Raw genomic sequence first — 12,275 nt, 5'->3', positions numbered from 1 at the left:
TGGATATTAACACTTCCCTTTTCACACTTTTCTCTTTTTTTTCCTTTCCTGTAATTTTTCAACCACCTAACAAAAAACCGATAACAGGTGCTCTTATTGACAAGTACCACTGCTTTACTAGAATGTATTTTAGCCAGGAAATACATTTTAAATAAGGGCAAAACGCCAACAAATTTAGAAAGTAAGACTAGCTAAAATTAATTGAGACTACCAAGAGCTTCCAGGGGCATCACGATTGTGTTAGGGCTCTAGTGAAGAAAGTGCTTCAAGATCTGTAACAGCAAGAGACCAGGTGGGGTCTAGGCCTCAACCAGACCGCTGTAATTGGTATAGTATTATGATGCTGTGATTGTATAGTATTACTTGGGCAAATTTGCTTCACTTCTTCAGTCAGCACTTTTGTATTCTCCATACTTTGTGCTGTGAGAATTCACGTAGTCAGTTTTCAGAATGAATAAAATATATGAATTCTTTCTTTTGAAGCTTTTCTAATGGTCATATTTTAAGGTATTAATCCAAATTAAAATGTTGTGGTGTTTTACTTTATGCCTTAATAAGAGGTATATTTTCATGAAGAGAAAACACACACTAAACGTTATTGCTTGGAATCCAGTAAAAGATTTGTAACATTTAAAAATGTGTAATTCAAAATAGTTTATTGGAAACAAGATCTTGGAAAAATTTTATAGTTGTAAGTAAATACTAATTCATGCCCCTCCCTTTCTACAACTGTTATTTAAACATTTATGTGCATTATTTACATTCATATTTCTATGCTTTTATTAAATATCCATTTATCAGCAAGTATAGTATTATATTTAAATATGTGCATAGCTTAATGTATTAAACATAACACTCAGAAAATGAACATGCTTGTTGAAACTATAACAAATTGAATAATTTATTAATTTGTCAATTGTATCCCCTGGCTATAAACATTAGCTATTGTTTCAAAGGCTGCCATCAATAGACATCTACAATTCTTAAGAGAAAAGTTTGTGGCTTTACGTATGTGCTGCCCAATATAGTAGATATAGATTAACTATCTCAAATCCAAACATTTGAAACCAAAAATGCTTCCAAATCCAAAAGTTATTTTAGTGCTGACAGGATGCTCAAAACAAAACATGCTACTTGGAGGATTTTGAATTTCAGATTTTTGAGTTTGGGATGCTCGATCAGTAAGTACAGAATGCAAATATTTCCAAATCTGAAAAAATCCAAAATCTGAAACACTTCTGTTGCCAAGCATTTTGGGTAAGGGATACTCAACCCAGATCAGCCAGATGTGGCTATGGAACCCTTGAGATGTGACTCGTCCAAATTGGGATGTTTTGTAAGTGTGAAATACACACTGATTTTAAAAACTTGGTATAAATAAATCATGTAAAAGACATGAACAATTTTTATATTGATTATGTGCTGAAATGATAACCTTTGGATCTATTGGGTTAAATAAGATAAATTATTACTGTTAATTTGATTTTTTACGAACTTTTTAATGTGGCTACTAAAGATTTAAAATTACGTTTGTTCCCCATATTGCATCTCAGTGGGACAGTGCTTCTTCACCTCCTGCTAGGACCTTGAGCCCACCTGCTTCTCCGTATTCCTCCCCAATGAGCTTCTCCATATCATTCCTTCCAGGGGAGTTTCTGACACCTGCATGATTGGCTGCTACTGTGTTGTGAATTCCGAGATTTCACAATGCTGATGGCATTCCAGAGGCTGGAAGATCTCCAGAGATCAATCATCTCAGAAAATGGACCATCCGTGATTGGTAGCCATGGCCAGGTTGAATAATCCTGATTGTGAAGCCACCCTGTGCAACTTTATATTGGGTTTGTGATTAGCGAGTGTTTGCATTTATTGAAAGTGGGCACACTTAGGGAATTCATGGGGTTTAATTCCAATAATATTTCAACTCACAATTATTACGAACAGTAGTTTTAATTAAAAGTCTCCGGCACTTGTGTGTAGGCCTTCTTGACATGAGAGATTGCCTGTGCAGGAACAAAACAAAGTTCCGCTATTGTTTATTAATGGAATGTGCCTCGTGGAGCAAGAGCTTCTAACTACAGCATTCTGGAAATTAGTCACATATTGCTGTGTATTATGTTTATTACTTAGGATCTTTATGGGTGTTCTTAAAGTTTCTAAGAGTCTGGGTAGTAGCTTGGGGAAAAAACTGAATTTTATGTATAACGATATCTTCCTCAAAATTGCTGTCACTCAGTCTTTATTCTAAAAAGTGTTTAGTTTTGACTAATTGATATGCTGGTAAAGGCTAAGTGTGGTGGCTCATGCCTGCAATCCTAGCACTTTGGGAGGCCAAGGTGGGCAGATCACTTGGGGTCAAGAGTTTGAGACCAGCCCAGACAACAGAGTGAAACCCCATCTCTACTAAAAATACAAAACTTAGCTGGGTGTGGTGGGTGCCTGTAATCCAGCTACTCAGGAGGCTGAGGCAGGAGAATCACTTGAACCCAGGAAGCAGAGGTTGCAATGAGTCAAGATCACACCATTGCACTCCAGCCTGGGTGACAAAGTGAGACTCTATCAAAAAAAAAAAAAAAAAAAAAAAAAAAAAAAAGACTGATGAATGCTACAAAGATACCTTGGCTGTTATTTAAAGAGATTGAAAACAATACAACTTTTAGGAAATTTCTAATTGAATCTACATACAATTTGAAATTTTCATGCTTTTACATTTGTTTTTTCCATGGGCTAGAGAAGAGCAAGGGTGGCAGCCCTGGGTCTGACAGAGGCACCAACAGAAGGAGGACAGAAGTTGACACTTTACTATGTTAGTGTTAAAGACAGCCTACAAAGTTGATCTTTGCCTAAATTCCATTTTACTCCATGTCATTATGAGATTAAGAGAGAATCCTCCCATCTCTTGGCATGGGATTATATAATATGTGTAGTAGCAGTAGCACTAAAAATGATATAGGTAACAGTGAAGTTTTAAGGGCTTGCTATATCCAGGTTAAGAGTTTTATATGTATTGCTCACATAATTTTTCCCAAAACTTGAGAGGGTGAATAGCATTATGTTGCTCATTTTACACATAGGAATCTTGAAGTGGCCAGAGGCTAAGATACAAGTAGCAGGGCTGGTAAGTTGTTTATTTGGGTTAACGTCGGAAGCAGAGGGTTTAGCTTGGATCAGCGACTGCGGCAGATAGGAGTCGCTCCCTTTAGATACCTTATATATATCTGATGATCAGTGATGAGAAAGTCAAGAGGTTTTGATATGTGGGAGGTTTGGAGGCAAACTGCAGAAGTCTTCATCACAGGTAGGAGCACACATTGCCATACTAGGTTAAGGCTTCCTAGAGGTTTCAGATCAGAAAAAAGCAACTTTACTGAAATCAAAATTATTTTCTGACAGATGCTCAGAAAGCATATGAAGTGTTACAAAACCAGCTGCTTTTATTGAGATTGGTATTTAAGGATATTTTGAAAAATGCCTTTTGAATCATATATTTTACGTCTTGGTATGATTGGAAATGAGTCAGAGTCAAATTTAAACAATAAAGAATTAATTTTCTTTATAGATACAGATGCAGATGAGAAGGCTGGCACTGGGTTCATGCCACCAAGGATAAAAGTGTGTCACCTGGTGGTGACTTAGAGCCAGCGGAGGCACATGACCACCAGCGCAAAGAATAATGGCCCCGTTTGTTTAGAGTAAGGGGTGCGAAACCGCAGATGGAATCACAGTGGACAAAACTTGCTTAATGGGAGAAAGTTGGAAAACATTGTCACTAATAATAGTGCTGCCTGATAGTGATGTTACGAGGATAAACGAGAATGTCTTTAAGAAGTTTGCACAGTGCCTGGTCTATTTTTTGTGCTTGCACATTGTAAGAAGGTGTTTGTTTTCAGTCTACATGGGTTTGAAAGAAAAATTTAAAAACCTGGGAAAGAAAGTAATTTGTATTAGGATTAGGGTTACGGTTAGACCCTGCAGATTGAGTGCTCCACAGACGGAGCAGTTTCTGTAGCTTTTCCCAAGGATGCCTAGGATGCTTAGAGCATGAGGTTGGAGGGTAGGAGCCAGCTAGCCCCAGATTAGTGCAGGATCTCTACCATGCCAGCTGAGGGTCTGGGGGAAGGAAAGGACTTTTCTCTTGCTAGACTTTTCATCTCAGCAAAGGCCTTTAAACCTAGTCATGTGTCTTTCCTTTTATACAAATCAGTTAATTAAACTTTCTTTTTAAAAGAAAGCCTAGAACTTGCTTTCATTTAAAAACATTTCAAAATTAACTTTATATCCTATCTCAGTGGTCCCCATATTTTTATTCTTGCTATTTCACAGCCTGCCCAAATTTGTGCCTATTTCCCAGCTTTTTCTAACACAATACTTTGAAAAGATACATTAACATATAATAATGTTGAACTTAAGAAAAACTGGAAAAATAAAATCAGGTAAATAAATATTTCTTCATTTCCAAATGTAAAATGTCAATATAGATGCTCAAAAAAGCTATTTACCTTTACACTGATAGTCCTAATTCAGAAGAATTTCACAAAGGAGCTTTTATTTGGAAAACTCTTAACTCTGTGACCTTGAACAGTGCAGAATTATCCATAGTGCCCTTGAATTCAGCAACCTTGCCTGGGTCATTCTTAATTAGTAAGTCCTTTAGCGGGCATGCTAGGAAATGAAAATGAAACTTATATTCTGTACCCACATTCTAAGAATAATTTTTAAACAATATACTTAAACACTCAAACCTAGTTTAATTATACATTTTTCCAATATAACAGTTCTTAAAAATCATGAATGAATAATTTCATTCAATTATGAGTTGAGTAACACTTCTAACGGCTCACAATTATTAAAAAGACACACTTTAAAATAACCTGTTCCAAGGACATACGATACTAATTATTGTGAAATTAATGTTTTGAGGAAAATTATATCACATGAAATCTGATGTTAAAATACCAGATTTCATAAAGGTCACAAATGTTATAACATCATTGAATAGCATTTCATGTGTATTTACATGACTTATTTTTTATTTCAAAGCAAAAGTAGTCCAAATTTATAATACACTTAATTAGGGAGAATTCTAACATGAATGATAGATTTGGGAGGTTTTAGAATATCTAAAATTCACTTCTTTGCAGTTGATCCACATGATTCTATTTAAATTGGCCCATCCTTTTCTGATGTTAATTTATTTTTCTGACTTATTTTTTGTAATGTCTTTTAACTTCAAATATTGTGCTGTTTGGCATTTGCTTATGAAAAATGAGATTCCATTTTGCTCCGCTGATGTTTTACAAAATGTCATCAAGATAATATTCTCAAGGATTCCATGTTGAATAGTAATATTTTGATTTTCCTTGCATTATTACTTGAAGGCAATTTTGACAATTGGTGGGTTCCTGCCTTCGTAGTCTGTGTTTCCATATATTTGCTTTTCCTCATGATTCTACCTTGTTTCTGGCTATTTTGTTTCGAGATTTCCGTTTTGAATGGTTTAAAACGGTGTTAGGTGACCAGAAACTGACGCAACCCTTGACATATCTGGGAAAATATCCATGGAAACACGGGGGAAATTCACAATAGTGTTGAAACTGAGGCACACAGTCCGTCTGCGGCCAGGATCTGGGCGCATGCCACCAGCTGCAGGGCTGGGGGCGCTCGGCTGCCGTCTGTTAGCCGGGACTGACTTGTATATGCCTTTTGGAGAGGACTGGGGGGCATCTTTCCTCCCAGCATGCATCCTGCCAAAATGGCGGGTCAGCTCCAACCAGCAGGTAGATGAATGACAGCTACTCTATACAAAGCCAGCGAGGCATTTTAAATATACTAGCTTAGGTAATGCTTCTAACTGCCATATAGGCGTTAAGCTTATTCCTATTTTGTGGATGAAACTGAGGTTTGGAACGGTGAAGTGATTTTTCCAAGGTCCCGGAAGTTGGAGGGGCAGGGCTGGCCTTTAAGCTGCGCATGTCAAGGTCATTTCAACCCTCTGCCTGTTACCCTCTTCTCCCAGCCCGCTCAGGAGGGTAGCTTTGGGAGGCAGCCAGAGTCCTCTTCTCATTCTCCATCCGACATCTCCTCCTCCTTCTGTCAAGAAGCTCTACCTCCAGGAAACTACTGGACACACCGTAGGGATGGACACGCAAGGATGACCCTTACCCCCGCAGTTAGAGAATCCACAAGTGCAGTTTGCAGGTAGAAACGGAGCCGGTGAGATTCTCAGTAGCCACATGTGCGAGAATGCTACTTAAATTGAAAAGAGAAATAGGAGAGATAAGAAAACAAAAAAGTGTGAAATTATGGCCCCAAAGTCAGTAAAAAGTAAAATAGACTTTGGAAAACCCAGGCAATGTCAAACGGGGGCTTGTAAAGATCTCTCACAGCTTAGGAAAAAAGAGAAAAGAGATGAAGAGGTGTTCCCAAGGATTCGGGGCAACTTGAACAAAAGCAACGATCACGTGAAGTGCTGAAGAAAACGCTTCAGAGATGAAAAAGATGCTTGAGAAATGGAGATAGAGTTCAGCCTTTATCTGAATTGAAAAGACAGCTGTACTTCCTTCCCTTCCGGCATGTTTTATGATTTACAATGATGAAGAAGAAGTATTACAAATACCCAAGGAAAAACAATAAGCTTTTCTCGAAATGGGGGAGGTGGTGGAAAGACTGGAATCATACTTCCTTACAACATGAAATACAAGAGATTTTAAGGCATGCCATACAGATATTTGTGAAGAAAAGTTCATGAAGTAGGAATTGCTTTTACCTTCCTAAGAGAAGGTGACAGAAACTTCTTCTTATACACATGGCATCAGAAACATTCAATAAACATGCAATTTCCAAACAATCTGTTTGGAAGATAAACTCCAGGTAACCAAGGGAAAATATAAAAATTGAAGACACACAAAAAAGGAAAGACAATGGGTTTAAAAAGTGATGGACATATTTTTAGAAGTATTAATGCACAGGACTGGGCGTGGTGGCTCATGCCTGTAATCCCAGCACTTTGGGAGGCCGAGGCAGGCAGATCATGAGGTCAGGAGTTTGAGACCGGCCTGACCAACATGGTGAAACCCCATCTCTACTAAAAATACAAAAATTAGCTGGGTGTGGTGGTGTGTGCCTGTACTCCCAGCTACTCAGGAGGCTGAGGCAGGAGAATCTCTTGAACCCAGGAGGTGGAGGTTGCAGTGAGCCAGGATCGCACCACTGCACTCCAGCCTAGGTGACAGATTGAGACTCCATCTTAAAAAAAAAAAAAAAGAAGTATTAATGCACAATGAGCAAATGATTATGAATATCCAGGGTAGAATTCCCCTCAACAAACCAGGAAATACTGCAAGAAATTTTTATTGTTTTAACATATGGTAGACGTAGAGTGCAAATAAATTGATTTTTATCCTTGAATTACATTGTATTAATTTGAGTTCAATGAATACAATTAAACACGTTTATAATTGTGGTAAAAACTCTGGAAAACATAAGATTCATTACTAATGTTGTGATTCAGTTACTTTTTTCTTTTTACTTTACTGTGTTTTCTAACGGCATATGTCACTTTTAAAAAGCATCATATATACAAAGGGCACAGACCAGCAAATTTCCATGAATTAAACACACCTGTGTAACTAGCACCCAGTTAAGTAAATGGACCATTAACTGCATTTGAGAGACTTCTGTCCTCCAAACCAGGCTTTACCCACCCTCTCATCAAGGGCCCTAATCCTTGTTTTCTTACTTCTATCAACATAGATTAGTCGTCTTGATTTATTATTTTATATAGTATATATTCTTTTGTGTTTAGCTTCTTTCTCTAACATTCTGTTTTATTCAATAGTTGCTATGGTTTCACATTTATTTTCAGTCTTGCATAATGTTCCAAAACTGCATAAACCACAATTTATTTGCCTATTCTATGCTTGATGACTATTTGGATAGTTGAAAGTTTTTGGCTGTTATGAGCAATGTTGCTATGAACATTCTAGTTCATGACTTTTGGTGGATGAATGTGTGCATTTCTGTTGGGAGTAGACACCTGGGAGTAGAAGTGCTGGATTATGGTGTAGTCCCATGTCTCTTTCACATGAAAGTGCTAGATGATTTTCCAAAATCGTTGTGACAGTTTACTCTCTTACAAGGAGTATATGAGAGATCCCTTCTCTCCACATCCTTTTGACACTAGTATTTACATCTTTTTCATTTTAGTCATTCTTGGGGTATGCAGTCTTGTGGCACTGTGACTTTAATTTGCATCTTCATGCTGACTGATAAAGTTGAGTAACTTTTCATTTGCTCATTGGTTTTTCAGGTGATCTCTTTTTGAGAAGAGTGTTCATCGCTTTTATTTAGTTCTTCATTGGGTTGCTGGTATAGTAGGCCCTCTTTATCTGTGGGTTCAAACAAGCACAGATCAAAAATATTTGGAAAAAGTAACAATACAAAGTAATACTCACATGATTTGGCTCTGTCCCCACCCAAATCTCATATTGAATTATAGCTCCCATTATCCCCACGTGTGGTGGGAGGGACCCCGTGAGAGGTAATGGAATCATGGTGGCGAGTTTTCCTGTGCTGTTCTCATGACAGTGAATAAGTCTCACAAAATCTGATGGTTTTATACATGGCAAGTCCCCTGCATATGCTCTCTTGCCTGCCACCATGTAAGACAAGCCTTTGCTCCTCCTTCCCCTTCTGCCATGACTGTGAGGCCTCCCCAGCCATGTGAAACTGTGAGTTCATTAAATCTCTTTTTCTTTAGAAATCTCCCAGCCTCCGGTATTTCTTCGTAGCAGTATGAAAATGGACTAATACAAATACAAAAAATACAGTATGACAATTGCACAGCATTTACATTGTATTAGGTAGTATAAGTAATCTGGAGATGATTTAATGTATAAGGGAGAATAATCTAGAGATGATTTAAAGTATATGGGAGGATTGTATAGTTATATGTAAATACCACTCCATTTTATATCAGGGACTTGAGCACCTGCAAATTTTGGTATCTACTGGAAGTCCTGGAACCAATTCCTTTCTGTTACCAAGTGACAACTGTATGTTTTTTTCCATTCATTGGTAGGAGTTCCTTACATATTGTGGATATGAAGTCTTTTGTCAAATATATGTATTTTTGAGTCTCTTCTCGCACTCTCTGCCTGACCTTTTCACTATCTGAATGGTGTCTTTTGACCTTAACTTTAACATAGAACGATTTTTCAGTTTTCTTTTATTGTTAGTATCTACCTACTTACCGTTTAAGAAATCTTTTCCTACTCCAAGGTCACAAAAAACTTCCTCTATATTTTCCTCTAAAAGCTTTATTGTTTGCTTTTCCCAGTTGGATCTGAAATCTATCAGAAATTGATTTTTCTGTATGGTGTTCAAATACATTTTGTTTCCCACTGGGACAGCCTATCGACCCAGCCTTTAGAGGCCAATCCTTTCCTTGCCACACCACAAAGGAGGCCTTACTTTAAAATAAGACACCTGCATGTGGGGTCTGTTTTTAGACTCTGTTCCATTCCAGTGGTCACTTTGTCTATCCTGACGTCTCCAAATTAAAAATGACTTTCTCTTTCTTGTCCTTCCATTCATTGCACATGTATTAGGTGGTGGAGAGAGAGGGATTTTCTTTGGAATTGAGAAGAAATGGAATTGAATTTCAGCTTAGTGGGTGGTGCTTTGTATATTCCAAGAAAATGCAGATATTTTGGGTTTGAGGGATGCTGCTAATTTTAACTCCTAAGTATCTGGTGACAAGGTCAGAACTGACTAAAAGGAAGAGGGTAGAGGGCTGTATCTGTCTGCCTGCATATTTATGCACAGATGCATGTGCGTAAGTCTATTTCGGGAAGATGACTTGTATCAGCATGGGAGGGATTTATGACTAGACCTCCAATGACATCAGTTTCTTTTATAGCCTCAGGCAATTTGATGTTGTTGTTATTCATCTAACTAATGGAGAGCAATGACCAAAAGGACATGTGTTATAGTTAAATTTTAGCAAATGTGTACTAATGTTGATTACAGCAGGAGGGTCAAAAAAAAACAACAAAAAAACACACAGACCAGCCCAGGCCTATGCTTGTCACAAGGAAAACAAACAAAAGTCTGTAAATCAAAAGGCTTGGTTTGATTTCCTAACCTTATATCATTTGGGGCACTCTAAGAGTCCATAAAAGATTTTTACAGACTGCTAAAAATGTCCTCCAAATGTTCATCTTAAGTTAATAATATAGGTGAGAGTATTGCTTGTCACCTACTTTGAATAAATCAATGCAGACCTTACCCAGGAAAAAGTTTAGAACTTTCTCCTCAAGGTTAAAAACAGTACTGATTGCCAGGCAAGGTGGCTCAAGCCTGTAATCCCAGCACTTTGGGAGGCCGAGGTGGGCGAATCACCTGAGGTCAGGAGTTTGAGAGCAGCCTGACCAACATGGTGAAACCCCGTCTCTACTAAAAATACAAAAATTAGCCAGGCGTGGAGGTGTTCAATCCCAGCTACTCGGAAGGCTGAGGCAGGAGAATCGCTTGAACACGGGAGGCAGAGGTTGCAGTGAGCCGAGATCGCGCCACTGCACTCCAGCCTGGGTGACAGACTGTGACTCTGTCTCAAAAAAATGAAAACAAAAACAAGAGAAACACAGTACTCATGAAAGGTAGATAAAACTCTGTTGCATACACTTTACATGGCTTTACAATGGCATTTTAGTACTTTGATATATGTAATTTTAAAAGCTTAAAACCATAGAATTCTTATTCTACAGTCTGTTGGTCTGTTGTTTAGATTTAATTTATATTTGATTAGATATAGTGTCTATGATCGTTTGGTAAAAACAATGATCATTTGGTAAAATAGAAAGGTTAAGCTATTAGACTATGACCATGATATTAATAGAAATATGTGCCAAGCCAGTGGGTTCTCTCTGCCTCTCAGTCTCTCTACCTCTCTTTTTGTCTTTCCCTGTCTTCATAGCTGGGTGTATTGCATTTCCCCCCCCCAATAGAGTTACAAAAATGGAAGAAGATTGAAGGAAGGAGAATCTTAGTGTTCCTGGTTCAGACTCAGACACCGATGCAAGGGCAGCTGAATGAGGATCACAGGAATCTGGGGAAGGGGAAGGCTTGAAATCCTATTTTTGAATGCGGCAGAGTGCAGAATGGAGAGCTTGTTTTCTTTAAGAAAGTCCCGCCGCGGGATGACAGCAGTGGCAGACGAGGGCTTGCCACAATCAGCAGCTTCACAGGAACTGGTAAATGGGGAGAGGTCTTAACTGGGGTCTCTTAGCAGCGTTTGACAATCAGCAGTGTCCGGCTTCCCAGGATAAGGAAGATCTGGTGGCGAAAAGGACTTCGGAAGAGCGCGCCTCCGGTGCTAATCAGCAGTGAGTGCATTTGTGGAATACGCTTTGTGCAATGGAAATGCCTACAGGTTCCTTTTGTTAAGACATTTTATCGACCTTTCGCTTTCTTTCCCTTTCGCCTAGGAGCGGGGAGATCAAGAAACCCAGACCTGCACTCTTCCAGGCCCTCTTTCTAGGGCGGCAGAGCCTGGCTGGTGGGGTGGCTGTCAGCTGTCTCCGTGGGAAGACCTTCCAGCCTGGCCATCAGGGTATGGAGGACTTTCCAGACTTCTTTTAACACAGAAGGAAGGAATTGAGTACGATTCACATGTAAAGACAGAGATAACAAACCAGAGATGATCTGGAAAGTTTGAGGTCATCCAATCATCTCACCAGTTGTTTCATTTTATATTTTAGGGAATATGTAAAAACTGCAGAGATTTCATATAACCGTGATATTTGCAATGGCTTTGTGTGAGGTTACATCCAATTCATACTAGTTCTACTCAGTATTAGTTCCTTTCACCCTGGAGCACCTTCTCTATACACACACCCCCAGTTATGAGCCATCCATGCTGGTGTCTGACCTTTTGCTCTGTGAGGGCAGAGCATGGAGATGGTCTTGCCATGGCTCGGTATTCCTCCGTGTGGTGGACAGGGAAGGCTGTTTCACTAGAGCAGTCAGATAATATGATCAGGAAAGCACTATGTTGAAAAAGAAGGCTTTGATGGAGGGGAAGGTGGGGGCTGAAAGAGCACTTCCTGCCTGGGGTGCCCAGGCAAGCCCAGGGGCTGTGGACAAAGGGATTGTTTGCTATCTCTTTACAAGGCAGGATGGCTGCTGGAGCCAAATTCCCCGCCGCAGTTTGCAGATGGCTGCCAAAGTCCTGTCCCCTTCTTAATAGGGATGTTTGTCTTCGGGAAACACTTGAA

The 12,275-nt window shown here is 39.0% G+C and overlaps 1 long non-coding RNA gene across 1 annotated transcript; it reads right to left on the bottom strand.

Annotated features, from left to right (window-relative positions):
• Window positions 1-5,008: 5,008 nt before the first annotated feature.
• Window positions 5,009-12,038, bottom strand: LOC141410207 (uncharacterized). The gene is made up of 2 exons (XR_012434392.1): window positions 11,930-12,038; window positions 5,009-8,387 (listed from the first exon to the last, which is right to left on the bottom strand). It is a non-coding gene; the product is annotated as an uncharacterized lncRNA (long non-coding RNA).
• Window positions 12,039-12,275: the final 237 nt, after the last annotated feature.

This window comes from Macaca fascicularis, chromosome 4 (genome assembly GCF_037993035.2).
Source record: "Macaca fascicularis isolate 582-1 chromosome 4, T2T-MFA8v1.1".
NCBI classification, from domain to species: domain Eukaryota; kingdom Metazoa; phylum Chordata; class Mammalia; order Primates; family Cercopithecidae; genus Macaca; species Macaca fascicularis.
The sequence above is the reverse complement of the archived record's forward strand: the minus strand, read 5'-3'. Positions and strand labels throughout refer to the sequence as shown.